This window comes from Vulpes vulpes, chromosome 9, assembly GCF_048418805.1.
Source record: "Vulpes vulpes isolate BD-2025 chromosome 9, VulVul3, whole genome shotgun sequence".
In the NCBI taxonomy this organism is placed as follows: Eukaryota; Metazoa; Chordata; class Mammalia; order Carnivora; family Canidae; genus Vulpes; species Vulpes vulpes.
The window spans coordinates 71,857,231-71,873,741 of record NC_132788.1 but is presented as its reverse complement, the minus strand read 5'-3'; the positions used below and the strand labels follow the sequence as shown (position 1 = coordinate 71,873,741).

Sequence of the window (16,511 nt, the reverse complement as noted above, 5' to 3'; positions counted from 1 at the left end):
TAATGGATATTAGCTAGTACCATTGTTCTTATTGGCATTATTATCAGGTTTCCTTTATTGTTTGGAAAACCCTGTCCCCTATAGGAATGGAGGGTTATAAAGAATGTCAAAGGAACCCCTCGTTACTTTTTAAGTCTGCTATTAAGATTGAACTTGAACTTGGCCTTTTAAACTTCTTTTGTTATCTCCCCCACCCCTGCCCATCTTCGATATGAGGTATGTCACATTTCACTTTGGGACCTGAGCTGAATTACTAGGCCTGCTGAACGTTAATCACTGTGGCTCCAGTCTATACCAGTGTCATTGCCAGAGTAATCTTCCTAAAACACAGCCTTAATAAGCTCTGTCCCCACCCAGCAATGGTTCCTTGTTGTAAACTGGATTAAGGGCAAGCTCCTTTTATTTTGGCAACTCAGTAACCCAGCCTCAAGCCCACCTGTCAACTCCTACCTCCATCCAAGACTGGTCCCTTTTAAACTATATATACATTTATATTTATATTTATATTTATATTTATATTTATATTTATATTTATATTTATGTATATTTTCCAGGCCATATCTACCTTTGTCCACCATAGCCACCCCTTCTAAAGAAAGCTCCTTTCTTTCTAAAACTGTCCATCTTAAAGCTTTGATTTCTCCATGATGCTTAGTCTATCCACTGCAGCCTGTATGAATCTCCCCAACAGGTCTTCTATGCATTTTGAGCCTTGTTTGTTTCTTCTTGTTTAGTATAGCTGGATTTTGCTTCCTTTGTGCAAATCTGGTCTCCCAAGATAGACTCCAATTTTCTCAAGAGCAGGCATGGTGTCATACATTCTTTATGTTGTCCACATACTCTTCTCCTTCCCTACCAAAGTCCAGTTAGGGGATTCAGAGATCTTGTAATCTTAGGAACTATTTGGATGGGTTATTATAAACTCTTGCTGAAATTTTGCTATTACTTCATGAACTTGATTAAAGTTGCAAAATCCAAACACAAAACTCTAGCTGCCTTGGTTTGCTGTGGGGCTCTTAATAACCAAACCAATTTCTCCACTTGATTCCCATCTCTGATTAAATTTATGCCAACTGCCTTCCTGAGCTAAGGGAATCTTTCCAAGTCCTTTCTGCTCTCTCAATTGGGAAGTGGATGTCAGAGATGAAACTCTTCACTGAGGGTTCCATCCACTGTAAATAAACATGCTCCTGTTGCTTATTCCTAGGCTCTATGGAATCTGCTTCCGAAACAGGGCTCATCCAGCCCATCTCCAACTTCCCTGCCACTTCCCTATACAGGTCATTATTCATCCTGATTACTGCAGAAGACTCTTACCTAGTCTTTCAACATTCAGTTTTTCCCACTTCTAACCTAGCAATGATTTATTCAACACAAAGCTACTGTGTGCCTACTACAGAAAAAAACACAACATCAGACAGAGAGGAGGCTACAACCCTAGGTCCTTAGGTGTCAAAAGGAAGCCGTGTTAAATTTGACCCTCTAGCTCCATATTTGGTGGAAACAAAGTGGTTGACAATGTCATCTAAATTCTAAAACAAGCTGTCAGAAAAATGAAGCTCCTTGAATTATCTCCAGCTTTTAGACTAAATGAGACCCTTTTCTTAGAGTCATGTTATTAAGTAAAGAGGAAAAACACAACAGCAGGCAACGGGAGAGAAAATCAGGTGCTACCACACATGCATCTTGATTAAGTTGACTCATCATGCACAGAATCAAGTGTAAAACCTTTTGTCTGAAGTAATTATTATGTTTTCAGTCAAAATTATAACTTGATTGCAGCCCAAATGATAGGTTTTTATAGGGAAGATTTCAATTTCCATAATGGTGTTCTTCAGTATTGAAATAAATGGCTTCTGTAAGACGGGGGATTGTCAGATCTGAGAAGGGAGAGGAAGAGACTTAGTTTTCTGTAAGTTTAGGGCACCAACAAGTAGAATTATTTTTTCAATGTTCATTAAAGATGATAGTGAATATCCATCTTCCTGAATGATCTTTTATTAGAGTGGTTCCCCCTCCCTCACCACACACATAAGTAAGGCTGCTTGATAGGAGTTCCTATTTTGTGGTATGTTATGTTCTGGAACTGGCATCATGAAACCAGGCAACTGTAAGAAATGACAACTTTCAACCTACAGCTACAGAGAAGGCAGCTTGATCAAGGATGTTAAGTGGTCAGATATAAGGCAAGTCCCTCAGGGGTCCAGGTATATCTAAAGATGAGCTGTGTGAGATTTTTCAGAAAATCCTCAGCTGGGGCACAGGGTGGCTAGAGCCTCCCTTCAGCAAGGGATGGTATCAGAGTGCCACCTACTGGCACAGCTATGCCAATGTTTTACACATAGCCCTTCTTATTCTAGAGGACGGTCTTTTTGATCCTTTTAAAATAAGAAAAAGTGAAATTCTTCCTCCGCACAAAAGAGATGCAAAATGCAGTTATGATTTTGCATTCCTTGAGGCTGGATATATGGATACTACTGGCCCGAGAACATTACACTACCACAGCTAGTTTTGTTTTAGAAACAGCATTTTTACTTCAAGTTTTCTTGATCTCAGTTTTATTATGAACATAAGATGTCATCTAGAAGAATTCTGGTACCTCTATCTTTTAAGAAGAGGCTAAACAAGTTTTGGATAGTTGTGTTTTCTTTATAGACTAAATCTAGGTTTTAAAGGTTTCGTCAAATTCTTTTCTATTAGGTGCTACTTTTACAAGCAAATGTATAAGCGGTACATTATTTACCTAGAAGATTCTACTGAGGTCATAAATCTGATGTGAGTTCCATTTACAAGTGACAGGTGGGTTAAACATCTGGGAATGCCTAACCAAGTTCTAACATTACACATGGGTAATTCTTTATTTTTAAACCTCGAGAAAGTATGATTTCATAGTTTAAATACTGGGCCTCAAAAAAAAAAAAAAAGAAAGCAATCTATTTGTTTTCAAATCAAACATTTATCTATAATGCTTCATTCCAAAACAGCATTCCCATTGCCATCTCTTCAGCTTTACCTGACAAATAACAAAAACTCCTCCTTTTACTTAGTTTGGTACTTTTTGATTACAGAGGACATCATCTAATGCTTTTCCCCCATGCACTTTGCAAAGTCTTAAATGACAGAACACAAGTACATTTCCAAAAATATAACACAGCATTTATTGTGCCTGAACTCAACGGTCTCCGTGCAACCATGAGCATGTCTCAAGAAACTTGGTAAAAGCTTTGAACTTCTTTGGGGTAGAAAGGCATCACAGACTGAAATAAAAAACCTACAATTAAAGCTTTTATACAAAATTGATACATAGATCAAGTTCTGCTCTCTGACACATAGGCCAGAAACCAAGGGGGGGAGGGATGGGGACTCCGACAGATGCGTTTTTGTATTATGCATATGACCTTCACATCTGAAACGTAACTCAGCGAAACAGAAATCCCAGCGTGTTATTCCTTTTTTGAACAGAAATGCAAATGTGGCATGCTAAAGTCACAGTGTAGATGCGAGACGCTCATTTATTCAGTCTTCTGCTTTCTTGATTAAACGGAAATTAATATTACACCACTGGCTGTGTATGTGTGCCTGCCTTTTGTGGGTACATTGTTTTCCCTGGATGACCAACCAATGCACCTCATTCTCACCATTAATTAGAACACGTAGATGGTTAAACACATAGGAACATGGGGTTAGTTAGCAAGTGTTGTGTAACAAATGAATTCACATAAAATCTACATGTGATTTAATTAGCTGATAATGGGTCATTAGTTGAGGGGCTGAAGAAAGGAAACATATTCTTTTGGACACATAAAGGCACCATTCAGGAAGAAGAGATTTGTTTTTACTCAGCCCTTCTCGGCTAGGAAAACCACCTGTGCAAATATGGGGCTCAAGTCAGATGACAAGCAGGGTTTTTATGGTACCAGGAAGATTTTCATCTCCATGACAACTTTCCTGGTTCCAAGTAGAGAATGTTATTTTTCTGGAATCAACATCTCAGCCACACTAGCAGGCTCAGCCGGAGCCTGGCATGCATTTGAACGCTCCTTCTCGGGCAGCCGTTACTAACCAATGCTGCATCTGCCAAATCATTATTAGTTGGTGATTACAGCTCTGACATATTTTATAATGACTCCGTCTTCCGAGCCCTTCATTTTCAAGGAATGAAGTAATGCCCTGACTCAACAACTCACTAGAACTACAAACCTATGCTCCCATCCCCATAGTATATTACTTATTATTAAGCAGCAGGTCTACACTCCTGTAAGTCCTCAGATTTTATATATGAAGATAATCGTCTGCGTATCACTTATGTGTGCATGCACAATAATTTAAGAGTAATGATAATTTTTCATATATGGATCAACAGCATGACTGATCCGTATATGGAGAAGTACACAAAGAAGCTTCCTGGGAACTTCACTCAAAATAAGTACTGGAAAAAACAAAACAACATTTCTATGCAACTGTGCTAGTGACATGGAGAGAAAGGTTTTTGTAGCAACTCCAACAGGTGCTTCTGGCTCTTTGGAAATGACATTTCACCAAGTTTCTGATTATAGCTAAATCCCATTCCTAGTCTCTGATCTCTCTACACTCTAGAGGGGCAAATTTGGAATGGACAAGTATGAGATCAAGGAAGTGAAAGCAAAGATTTTGTTCTTTTGATTAAGAATTAAACCATTCTTTTGGGGCACCTGGGTGTGGTACAGCTGGTTGAGCTGTCCAACTCTTGGTTTCGGCTTAGGTCATGATCTCAGGGTTGTAAGAGCAAGCCCCATGTTGGGCTCTGCACTCACTGTAAAGGCTGCTGGAGATTCTCTCTCTCCCTCTGCCCCTCCCTCCCATGCTCTCTTTTTCTCAAATAAATAAATCTTAAAAAAAAAAAGTCACAATTTCATTCATGCAACTTTTTTCACTGTGTCAGATTTGTCTTCGGTTTTAAAAGAACTGAGCTACCATGCACTAGATATATACAATATTGCGCAAAAACTCCCAAACAAAAATTGCAGATTAACCGGATCAGCAAAAATGTATTCTCAGAATTTTCAAACAGTCCATTTTGTGAAAGATATTCTATATAATTTATCAAATATTTGAAGCTTGAAACAATGTATATTTATTAATGTATTTATTAAATAAGCAATGTTTATTAAAAGACAGTTTATTTGTATCACTCGAATCTCAAAAAAAGGCAAAACAAATGGAAGTAAATGTTTACAACAAAGATGAAAATGCTGGTATCTCTAATATAAATGAAGCTTTTCTACATCAAGATAGATAAATCCATCAGCCAAAACATGGGGAAGGTTACAAACTTTGCACCAAAGAGGAAATACAATTAGCTAATGAATAAGTAAAACATGGTCCGACTCTATATGTAAAACCAGTATTAATTTAAGTAACAAGGAGCTGGTTTTTTCCCTTATCAACATAGCAAAAGTTAAAAGTAACAGTACAGCAAGGAGCACGGGAAGACAGGACTCAGATATTACCTATAGGAAAACAATGGTCCCTACCTTCATAGGGAGATATTCACAATAATGGGACAAATACTTCAATTCTAGAAACTTTGGGAAAAATGCATAAACAGACTGAAGGATTTACAAAAAAGAAGGACCTTTAAGAGAGCATCATTTATAATGGCAAAAATGACAATAATAATAGCAAGGTAAGTTATAACACAGCCCCATATCACCTACAGAGCCATTAAAATCCCTGAGGCCCCAAACTGTCTAATGACAATGGATATATATCATTTAGGGTATGCTAAGTAAGAACAGGCTACAATACATCAGGAAAAAGATGATCTCTATTAAAACTCTTTGTGTGTAGGGTGCCTGGGTACCTCAGTTGGTGCAGTGTCTGACTCTTGATTTCGGCTCAGGTCATGATCTCAGGGTCATGAGACTGAGTCCCCACATCAGGGTCCTCACTGAAAACAGAGACTGCCTAATATTCTCTCTCTGCCTGTCCCCCTTCCCCTCCTCCCTCAACGCTCTCTCTCAAAAAAAATTTTAAACTGTGTATACAGTTTCATTTGCTCGAACGCACTTATTTACACAGACACACACCATAAAATACAAATAAGGTATAAAAGAGTAATAGTTTTTTTCCTCCACATGGTTGGATGACAGGTGACTTTTCTGTTTCAGTGCTTTTAGAAACGAGACCGTATCACTTCAGTAATCTGGAGAAGTTACGGAGTTTGGTAATATCAGGTCTAATTCGAATGAGCCAAATGAGAAAGGACTATTGGCAGTTGAACATTTGGCAAAGAAAAGATGGATTTAAATGAGGCTTTCGCCAATCTCTAAAACTGTATACAGGAAGGGGGTTCTCAGGCACTAGTGATCTTAAGTCAGACTTAAATTCTGTAATTAAGATGTAGGTATTGCCACCCTATTCTCCATTCTTTTTAATACTCATGGCTATCAACTAGAAAGTTCCTTGGAAAAAACCTCTCTCCATCATACATGGACACCCAGGCTGAGCTGCCTGTGGCCACCTCCATACAACCCCTCCCACCGTGCAACTGGGAAGAAGGAAGGCCTTGGACAGAGCAGCTGCCAAGGAAGGCTTCATGCACAACATTGGTCCTGAGTCATCTCTAGAACCCTGGGGACAGCAGCAGAGAAGTAGAAGAAAACCATGCAAATGAAAGATGAAAAGCCAAAGTCTCTCCATACAGAACTCTGCCATCATGGTGGCCAACTGCATCCCTAAGCACCATGTCCAGGGGACCAGACCCGCAGCTCCTTTCCAGGACCCACCGGTGACCCCTGGGACCACCAGGGGGCGACAGAGGAGTGAACAGTTTTCCATCCTTAGAACCCGCCAAAGTCTCCAATTTGCAACCTTTAGTCACCGGACAGAACTAGAGTCTCAGGTAAGGCCTGTTTGAAATTTTAATCACTAATATAAGCAGAGTCTTCCTAACTTCTCTGGATATATAAAGATAAAAGGCTTTCTGCTACAGATGTGAGAAAGGGGAGGGTATGGCACACGAAGCTGATAAGTTGGAGAATAAATATTTTTCTCTCTCCTGTCCACTTCTCAGGCCATAACCAAGGCTTCCTCCTCCAAAAGACAAAATAAATAAACAAACCTCTGGCAACAGGGCCTGTAGTGTCCCTCTGAGGTTCTATTTATATATTACGACCGTGGTCTAAAAGGACGGACCTAAGAACTTTCTGCAGCAGCAAAGACAATTTCACCCACTCTGGCGGCTCAGCATTTGTTACTCGTCCCCCTTGTGTGGCTGGTTATTAGCTACTCACTGCCTAGCAAGGGCTCTGCTACTGGGGTTTAATGCTCGTAAGAGGTCTTTAAATCCTTTGTGGAAGGAGGCAAGATATAAATAATAATTTTAAAAACACACAGGCTTACTCTGCTATTTACATTTTTCATGTGTTTGACTTTTCCTTTCTTATTTTCCGAGACCCCCATGAGGAAGTGTTCACGTTGGAAAGCAGCCACCGTGAGATAGGAGGATCTCGGGATAATGAATTCACTGAATACCTACCATGTGTCCATGCTAGGTACGTTCTGGGGTGGCAGGGGCAGGGGTGGGGGGAATCCAGCAGGCCTCTGATCCATGTGGTGGTCTCTGCCTTTGGGAGACAGAAGGAGCTGGCTCTCTGCCTCCTGTCTGGCCACTCCATCCTCCACAATGTGTGGAACTAGGCTGATCATTTAATTCCTCCTGCCTCAGTTTCTACATCTATAAAAACCAAGTTGTTGAAGTAGATGGTAACTAGAGGTCCTTCTGCATCTCACGCTGCTATGGCTCAAGGGGCATCCCGTCAATATTTATTATCTTACTGACAGACGAGTCTTTGAGCCCTGGAAGGGAAAAGTATCTCATGGGGAGAGACACACCAAAATGTCATTTTAAATTAGGGTCTCAGGTTTTGAGGCCTTGGGAGGAAAAACATCCTCTTCCCTAACCTCCTAAGCAATTGCAAGCAGCAACTTTCAGCTCCAACGGAGTAATCAATTCTTGCCAGAAGTCGCCTGAGTAAATACCAAACAGACAACTTCCTGCCTTCAGTGTTGGCACGGGGAGCTCTTCTCTATGATGTCTCTGAAAAGGGCTGCAAAAGTTTCCACCTGGGGAAACCAGGGGCCTCCTGCCACCTTTCCTTGAAAGCAATAGTTGCAAATGTTTTGAAAACAACAGATTATCTTTAAAGAAGAAGCAACAACAAAAAGCCATTTGTTTCTTCGGCCATGACTGATTCATTTGTTGTACACTGGGGGGTTGGGGGTGGAGAGGAGAGGCCCTCAAACAAATGTTTCCTATCAGAGGCAAGTATTTTGATAATCAGGAAAACACCAAATAAATGTGCAACCAGCTCAGAAAACCTCTTAGCTTGAGGATTCAACAGGATCCGTACTGCATTCTTTCTGTCTCCTGTCTCTTCAGTCTATTTTTCCTGTTGATTGATCTGTTGGCCAGAAATCAAACACAACTACAGTAAATATAGTCAGTGGCTCTGTATGTAAAGTCAGTGCTTTTGCATACAACGTCTTGCCCAAGAACCAGCAATTCCATTCCTGGGTCTCTACAGAAAAGAAGGGCAGCACAAGGGAAAATGTGCAAGGAAGCTCAGAGCAGCATTGTCTGGAAAAGCAAAACAACTGCAAACAACCTAGAAATCCAATAACAGGGCGATGAATCAAGTGCGTGCTCTATGAAGAGGCTTGAACCTGAGGGAAATTTAAAAGGTCCTAAGTAGAAAATAAAGACAGAAAGAACACGTATCAAGTTCACAGTCAAGTCTGAGTGGGGAGTGGTCTAGCGTGTGATCTGACAAGGGTTTTATTTCTGTAGGTAACGTTTTATAGTTTGAACATTAAATCACGAAGAAAAGGATGTTCAGCTATTACTTTTTATTTATTTATTTATTTATTTTTTTTTAAGATTTATTTTTATTTATTTATGATAGTCACAGAGAGAGAGAGGCAGAGACACAGGCAGAGGAAGAAGCAGGCTCCATGCACCGGGAGCCGGACGTGGGATTCGATCCCGGGTCTCCAGGATCGCGCCCTGGGCCAAAGGCAGGCGCCAAACCGCTGCGCCACCCAGGGATCCCAGCTATTACTTTTTAACATACAAACAGAGAAAGAAAAAAAGCCACTGAAAGCAAAGTGGCAACATGGTCACAGTGGCTGCTTTTAGGGGGGCAGGAATACTTACTTTCTCCTTTTCTCTTTTTCACTCATCCCTTACTTCCAGTAAGAAAACAAGTAAGCAAGCCTTTGTCCTTGCACGCTCACGGTTAGGGAGAATGCAGTCTACTGAAGAAGCTTCCAGCCACAGCAGCAAACAAGGGTCAGAGCAGGAAGCAGGGACATACTATTTATTCCCTCAGGACTTCTTGTCCAAGCTAGAAAACTGGTCCTCCTTTCCAAGCCATCCCCACCCCAGCCCTGGTATCCCTGGGCCCCCTTCCTCAATCCTTCCAATCCTAGATGGATTCCACACGTGGGCTTGCTTGTGCGCTTGGGCATTCCTTGTGGGGCAAGCTTTTGAGACGGGGTCTCATTTTCCCACTGCTCCTTAAGGAAATGACATTGCTGCATGTCTCATCCTGAAATCAGGTCCTCGGGGTGTGGAGCCTGGGGCGGGATCAGGAGATGGAAGGAGAAGACGGCAGCAGTTCTCACCGCCCCAAAGTACTGTCCACAGCATCAACACACAAAGCAGGGCATGCTGTAAAAAAGGCAGTTCTGCTGGCAAAAACGGAAAACAAATCCGTGCTTTTGGACCGAGGCTTGGCGGCGGCATCTAAAACAGACAGCTCATTGTGCTCAGTTTTAAAAGAAGCCCTTCCGAAGCAGAGGCCTTTCGGGCTGACAGTTCAATCACAACGGCCGCTATTTATACGAGCGGCTTCCAACTGTCTGGGCGAATACATAATATTTCTATTTCACAGAAACCAGGGACTGTAACGACACAGGAGCTGGAGAGGCCAGAAAGTAAACCTCTGATTAGTACGAATGTGTTTAAGAAGCAGAGCTTAGACACTTGCAGGAGTTAACACGCTCCTTCTGTAAACAAGTTTGTTTTTTCTTTAATTAAGTGACAAATGTAATAGATCAGAAGACACCCATACATACATGTCTCAAGACGGCTTTATGCTCATTAAATCGAGTATGTTGCTGTGAGCACTTTCAGCCATTCAGGCATTAGCAGGGAAGCTGCACTATTCTTAGTTTCTTATTAAAAGCTAGGAAAGCACTGCTAGGTCAGCCCAGAGCAGCAGCTACGCATTCCAAATGCAGACAGGAAACACCTGGAACTCTGTGCGCCACTAGGACCACACTTTACATTTCAAAACAGAGGATTCTGAATTGTTCATAAATATTTGTCTTGTTTCAATAAAACACTCTTCAACCAGTTTCATAAACCCTTGGTTCAGAAGGCTAAAACATACACGCTACTAGTCGTCCACATTCTTTTAACATTGCATATATTTATGTGGACAATATCCTAGAAACATAAAACCCAAAGGAAGGCCTTTAATAGCGTCATAAGGGAATTTCAGTGTTTTTTTTTTTGAGGGGGGACAGTTCTCTGCCCCCATAAATAAGGCCCAAATCAAGTTTGTTTTCTAAAAAGATTTTTAAAAATGCTGAACTGAAGTAGAAATTAAACCTAAGCTTCCCTAAGTTGCCTATTAGGGTAAATAAGACCCAGACAAACCCTTCTGGAGGCTTAGAAAAGCTTTAATAAATTGATTATTCAACCTCCAGCTATAGGGGAAATGCAAACTTCAGGCTTCGTAGCCAGACTTTCATACTTACACATACTTGAACATGTTGAGCCCTTTAAAATGTTTTAAAAAGCTCTTTTTAGACACTGAAAATTAGCTCAGTGTGCATGTTGAAAATTAGATTTTTAAAAGCTATGTTCTTATTTTCAAACTCTTCCAGATTTCCCACCATGTAGAGGACATGTATTGCTTTTATTTATTTACTGTATACTTTGATAATCAGAAAAATGAAAGTGTCACACACACACAGGGACCTACAAAGAGAAAAGGAAGGGAGAGAAAAGGAAAAAGAAGGGGCTTCTTCAGAGCAGTTTATACACACGGTGTCAACCCAGGAGAGATTGGAGTATGGAGAAGGTCTAGGTAAGTGACGAAGGGCAGGTGCCAGGTTCTGAGGCAGACTGTGGGGAGTGGTGGCTTGGCTGGGAGCAGAGCCAGCACAAGAGGGACAGAAATGGACTCCCCAGAGGCATCAGATGAAGCCTCAAGCCCAGACTGCCTGCCAGGGTGCCCTGACTCTACCCCATTGACCCTGAGTCTTCCAAAATTCAAAAGAAAACGTAGAGACCCAGGGTTACCAAGAGTTAAGTGGGAAAGTAGGTCATGAGAATACAAACTTGTGAGCATGGTCCAGAGACTACAGTGAGGGAGCTGCTGTTCCTTTTCTATGTTTCTTTAAAGCAGTAGTGATTAAAAATTCCTCAACTGACCATAAACCGCTTACTCTGGTCCAACGAAGGAACATCAGCGCACTGGCCTCTGGTTAATGAAGATTAGGCTTGGCGGTGATAAGAGATTTCATAGAAGCTCTTCGGAATCATAAAAGGCAGTAGTTCAAGGTAATGATAAACTACTTCTGAATACACAGGGGCAGACGCTCAGCCTCAGGTTAATGATTAACATGCTGGACTCTGGCCAGGTAACAAGTTGTTTAACCAGCGCCCCTGAAAAGCAAACCTGTTAACATTCACATGTCCACAGAACAACAGCCACTGTTTCCTTCCTCCATCTACACAGAACTGGAACTCAAAGTTGTCACCTCTCTGCCTCAAACCAGGACATTTCACATCCAGGAACATGTGCAATTTTCTCAGATCCCTGGATTTTATTGCAAAAATCCATAACATAAATATTGCTCTCCCACTAAAGTATTTTGACCCACAGTTGAATGGTAATTGGTAATAGCTGAGTTTCTTATTCTTGAATGAATTAATTTTTATCACTCTTGAAAATAGACACCCACAAAATTTAGGCTCACCATTCAGATAAATGTCTTTTAAAAAAGGACTGAATAGAAGACTCTTACTTGTTTCTGTGTATAAAACTTTCTGTGATCTTCTGGTTAGTACTTGCATAGACACGCCTCCCATGTTTAAAGGGTCAGGCTGCCTTTGTCAAACACAAGGGAATAATTTAGGGCTCTTAATCTAATTTTAGGAATAATACTTGCGGAGGGTGATTAGTAATGCAAATGAAAAATCACCTTTGGTTGGGATAAGCAAGACAATCAAAGGGAACTCTTGTGGGGGGAGGGGATGGTGCTTTGATCATGCTGAAAGGCAGATTATAAAAAGACTGCAAAGCTAAGTCTCCAGCATATGAGGGCTGAGGTCTGTTTATTCTACTTAGTTCAAGTTGGAATTAATGCATTGAAAAGTATGAGATGATCGCAAACTACTCTTTCATTGGGGCAGGCAGGAGGGCAAAGAGTAGATTTAGGCAAGTGGACTATACTGAGTATCTCTGCATGTGTGTGACAATGAAGTACCCTTCTATCAAGATTTTCTTTGAAAAAAGACATAATGAAAGGGTCGGATGGAAGACTGGTGTGGCAGGGAGAAGCGAGGTGGCTGTGATGAGTTTATGTAGGACTTTCTATCCGGGCAAATTCTCTGGTCTTCATATAAGCCATGAGGATCATGAATACACAAATATATTCACGTTCTAACAATTCCAGTCAATATCTGACCTAAGAAATTCCAACCAACAGGTCTGGATCCTTTGTATTTTGCACTCTAAGTTAGGTAACTAGCAAACAGTCCTGAATTCTGATCTTTTGAGCTGCTTTTCTGTTCATCAGTGCTGTTTGGTAACCCATCTAATGGTCAGAATCCCAAGCAATAATCTATTTGAGCTACCTGGTTTTTTCATCCAAGGAGAATTGCACACACTCTTTAAGTGTATGCAGTTGTAGTCCAACAGAAATGAGAGGTACCACAAAGGCTTGACAGGTGCTAGGTGGGAAGATAAGCATTTCACCTGCATTTTCTCATTTAACCCTTAACTCTATAGGCAAGATGTTATTCATAAATCCATTTTAAAGACAGGAAACAAGCTATGCTAGACCAAAAAGAAAGTGATAGAAGACATAGTTAAATTTAATAGATCTGATTGTGAAGCAAAACTCCCTTTTACTGTATTTCAGCATGAAAAAACCAACTACCCACAACAGAGTTTATCCTGTATATACTATTCAGCTGTGTGACACAGTGGGCTCTAAAGATAGAGAAGCCTAGGTATTCTTTTCTGACCAGGCAATCTGAGGAGCCTGTTTTCTTACCAGGCAATCAGGGGAGCCTCACCAAAAATCAGCCCTGCTGAAAGCCTTAAACTATAAATATGCTACCAAAAGTTCCTACAAGGAAATTACCTCACCTATATGTTCTTATTTCCAACGTAACTCCACCCAAGACTTTTAAAAGATGAATTTCCATGGAAAGCAGAGGCCAGGATATATCCAGATCATTGTGACTCCCTATTTTTCTCTTCTTAATGAATAGCTCTGGATGGTTGGATTGCATAGATTAGATCAAGACTTAAAGCTAAACAATCTATAACTGTTAGAACTATTTTCACATGTATTTCAATCAAATTCTCATTTTTAGACCCAAAATTTTAACCACTGTGAGCAATGTCCTATGTATCCTTCCAGATAAAAGCATACACCAGTATGTAGATATCAATATAAGAAACACACAAATAGTTGCTGCTTCATTGATAAAGTTTAAAGATCTAATTGAGCACTTGCATGTCTACTTTATTCTTTTTAAGAGGGCAGCCCATTGATGATGTATGGTCACTTATTCAGCAGCTACATTTCTAATTCAGGAGCAAGGGATACCTTGTGTTGGTTTTTCACTGCTTAACGTTATAAGTAGAATCCTTGCCTTGCCTGCGTGCATGCGCACATGTCTTGGCATACTCTTGTGATTTTATCCCAGCCTAATAATGGAAATTTATGAGCCAGAGCCCACATTTTAATTTTAATGGATATTGCCAAAAGCTGCACCAATTTAAACTCCCACCAACAGTTTATGAGGATGTTTATGTCAACCACTCATCAATGCTGCATATTATCAGACTGTTACATCTTTGCCAACATCATCTCAATTATGAATGAAGTTGAGCACCTTTTCATACATTTACTGATGGTATTCTTGGCTACTTTTCTATTGGGTAGTTTATCTTTTCCCTATTGACATGTAGGAGCATATTAGGAAAGCAGGAAATCCATCCTTTGCTTCTGCTGGTTTAATTTTTATTATATTTTTGCCATTATATGTAAGTTGTGAATTTTGTATAGTCAAATTACCAGTCTTTTTCCTTAAGATGAACGGGTATACAGGGCAAAAACAAAAAACAAACAAAAAACAGATTCAGATTCAAACGTATAAACAGGTATCCATGAAAAATGTAAAACCAACTCTTGGCCAAAATTATCCTCGAAGTCTGATATTTAAAACAAACACTCCAGAAAGAAGTCTACACTTGTTGCAATATAAAAAGTTCTGGACACCTGCCCAAACCTTCTGGAGCAAAACTCTGCAAATCCATTTATGGTCCTGCTGTGCTACAGGAGGTGATCATTTGCCTACAAGCTAGAGGGTGGAAGAGTCTTCCAGGTCAGAGCAAGCACTGCAAGCAATGGCACACTGCACTCAAGTTGCTAAGCTGAGCTGTAACCACAGCTGTGCCTGCATTCAGGTGGAACTCTCATCAGTAGAGGTGCCTCAAATTCCACCACCATGGAGAAAATCCAAATCCTTATTTTATTGAATATTTGAAGGGAATGTTCACTGGCTACCAGGAAGCAGGTGTTGAAGCACTCCAAATGTCTAGAGGGGAAGTTGGGTGTGTGTGCCCATGTGTGTGTATATGCATCTGTGTTTATGTTTATCCTATTGCACGTGGCTATAAGTGCAAGAAAAAAAAGTGTGATAAAGCACAAAGACCCCAGGTGACATTATGTATCCTCCATTTACCAGCTCTGTGACTTTGAGTAACTCAAAAGTTAATTATTAATCTCTCTGAATATCAATTTCCTTATCTGGTAAGTAAAGGTGGATAATTCTATTATCTTCCAGTCTTATTATAGTAGTAATAAGATCAGACATTTAGATCTAAGAGCTAAGTGCTTCGGCTACAGTGAGTACTTATTAGCGTTACCTATTATTAGGAAAAATAATTCACATGTGACTAACTTTTGGGAAGTTGTAACACAACTCTAAGCCAATTAATCTTGGTTCACCAAGGATTTTCCAAATGGCTTTTACATGAAAAGAATTCTCATTTTGAACACCGCATGACATGCTTTTACTTTTGGCACCTAAAACTTATAGAAGAGTAAGATGTTAGAAAAACCATCAAAACCCCTCAAACGTAGTATCTCAGTTAGGTTTAGGCCCAAAAGGGTCCTGCAAGTTTTTTTAAAAGACTGGGCAGCCTGGACAACTGAGGTATATTCAAGAGGATACACCCAAAATGACACAGAAGAATCTTAGAGAATATTTGTAGAATCTGTAGCCATGGCAATCAAAATATTCAGTATGCCATATAATTGAATCCATATCTATAATTTACACATCTGCTTTGAAAATTGGTTTCATATTTCACAGGCAAGATGATGCAGAGCTTCTCCAATGCATTTTGTTAATATATTTTGTGGACCAAAATATTTGCCGGCTCAAAATTATACATGGATGTAAACAAAAGTAGTTGATCTCATAGACATGAGTAAAATAAGATTCTTTGATGTGGGAAACAATATAGATATAGCAACTATAAGAGTTAGTCTTTTGGGTCAAAGCAAACAAATAATAAGAGAGGAAAACAATGTGGTGTATTCTCAAAAAATTAAAAATAGAATTGCCATATGATGCAGTAATTCCACTCCTGGGTATACATTCAAAAGTATTAAAAGCAAGGTCTTGAAGAAATATTTGTAGACCTATGCTCATAGCACTAGCATTACTCCCAACAGTCAAAAGGTGAAAGCAATCTCAGTGTACATTGGCAGCTGAACAAAAAAATGGGGTACAGATGTACAACCGAGTATTATTCAACCTTAAAAAAGGAAATTCTAACAAATGCTACAACATGGATAACCTTGAAGACATCATGCTAAGTGAAATAATCTAGTCATAAAAGGACAAACACTGTATAAGGTACCAGAGTAGTTAAATTCATAGAGACACAAAGTAGAACAGTGGCTGCCAGGGGCTGGAGGATAGGAAGAAAACGGAATTGTCTAATTAGTAGAGTTTCAGTTTGGGACAATGAAAAAGTTCTGGAGGTGGACAGTGGTGGTCATGGCACAACAATGTCCAATGTACTTAATGTCACTGAATTGAACTCTTAAAAATGATTAAAACCAGGGGAGAGGGTTCAAGACGATGGCATAGGAAGATCCTGAAGCTCACCTCCTCCCAAGGATACACCAAAGTTACAAGTACATAT

At 40.1% G+C, this 16,511-nt stretch overlaps 1 protein-coding gene across 1 annotated transcript in view; it reads right to left on the bottom strand.

The window, feature by feature from the left end:
* PDZRN3 (PDZ domain containing ring finger 3) overlaps positions 1 to 16,511 on the bottom strand; it is a 238,828-nt gene that overhangs the window by 111,245 nt on the left and 111,072 nt on the right. The gene's annotated exons all lie outside the window — the stretch shown is intronic.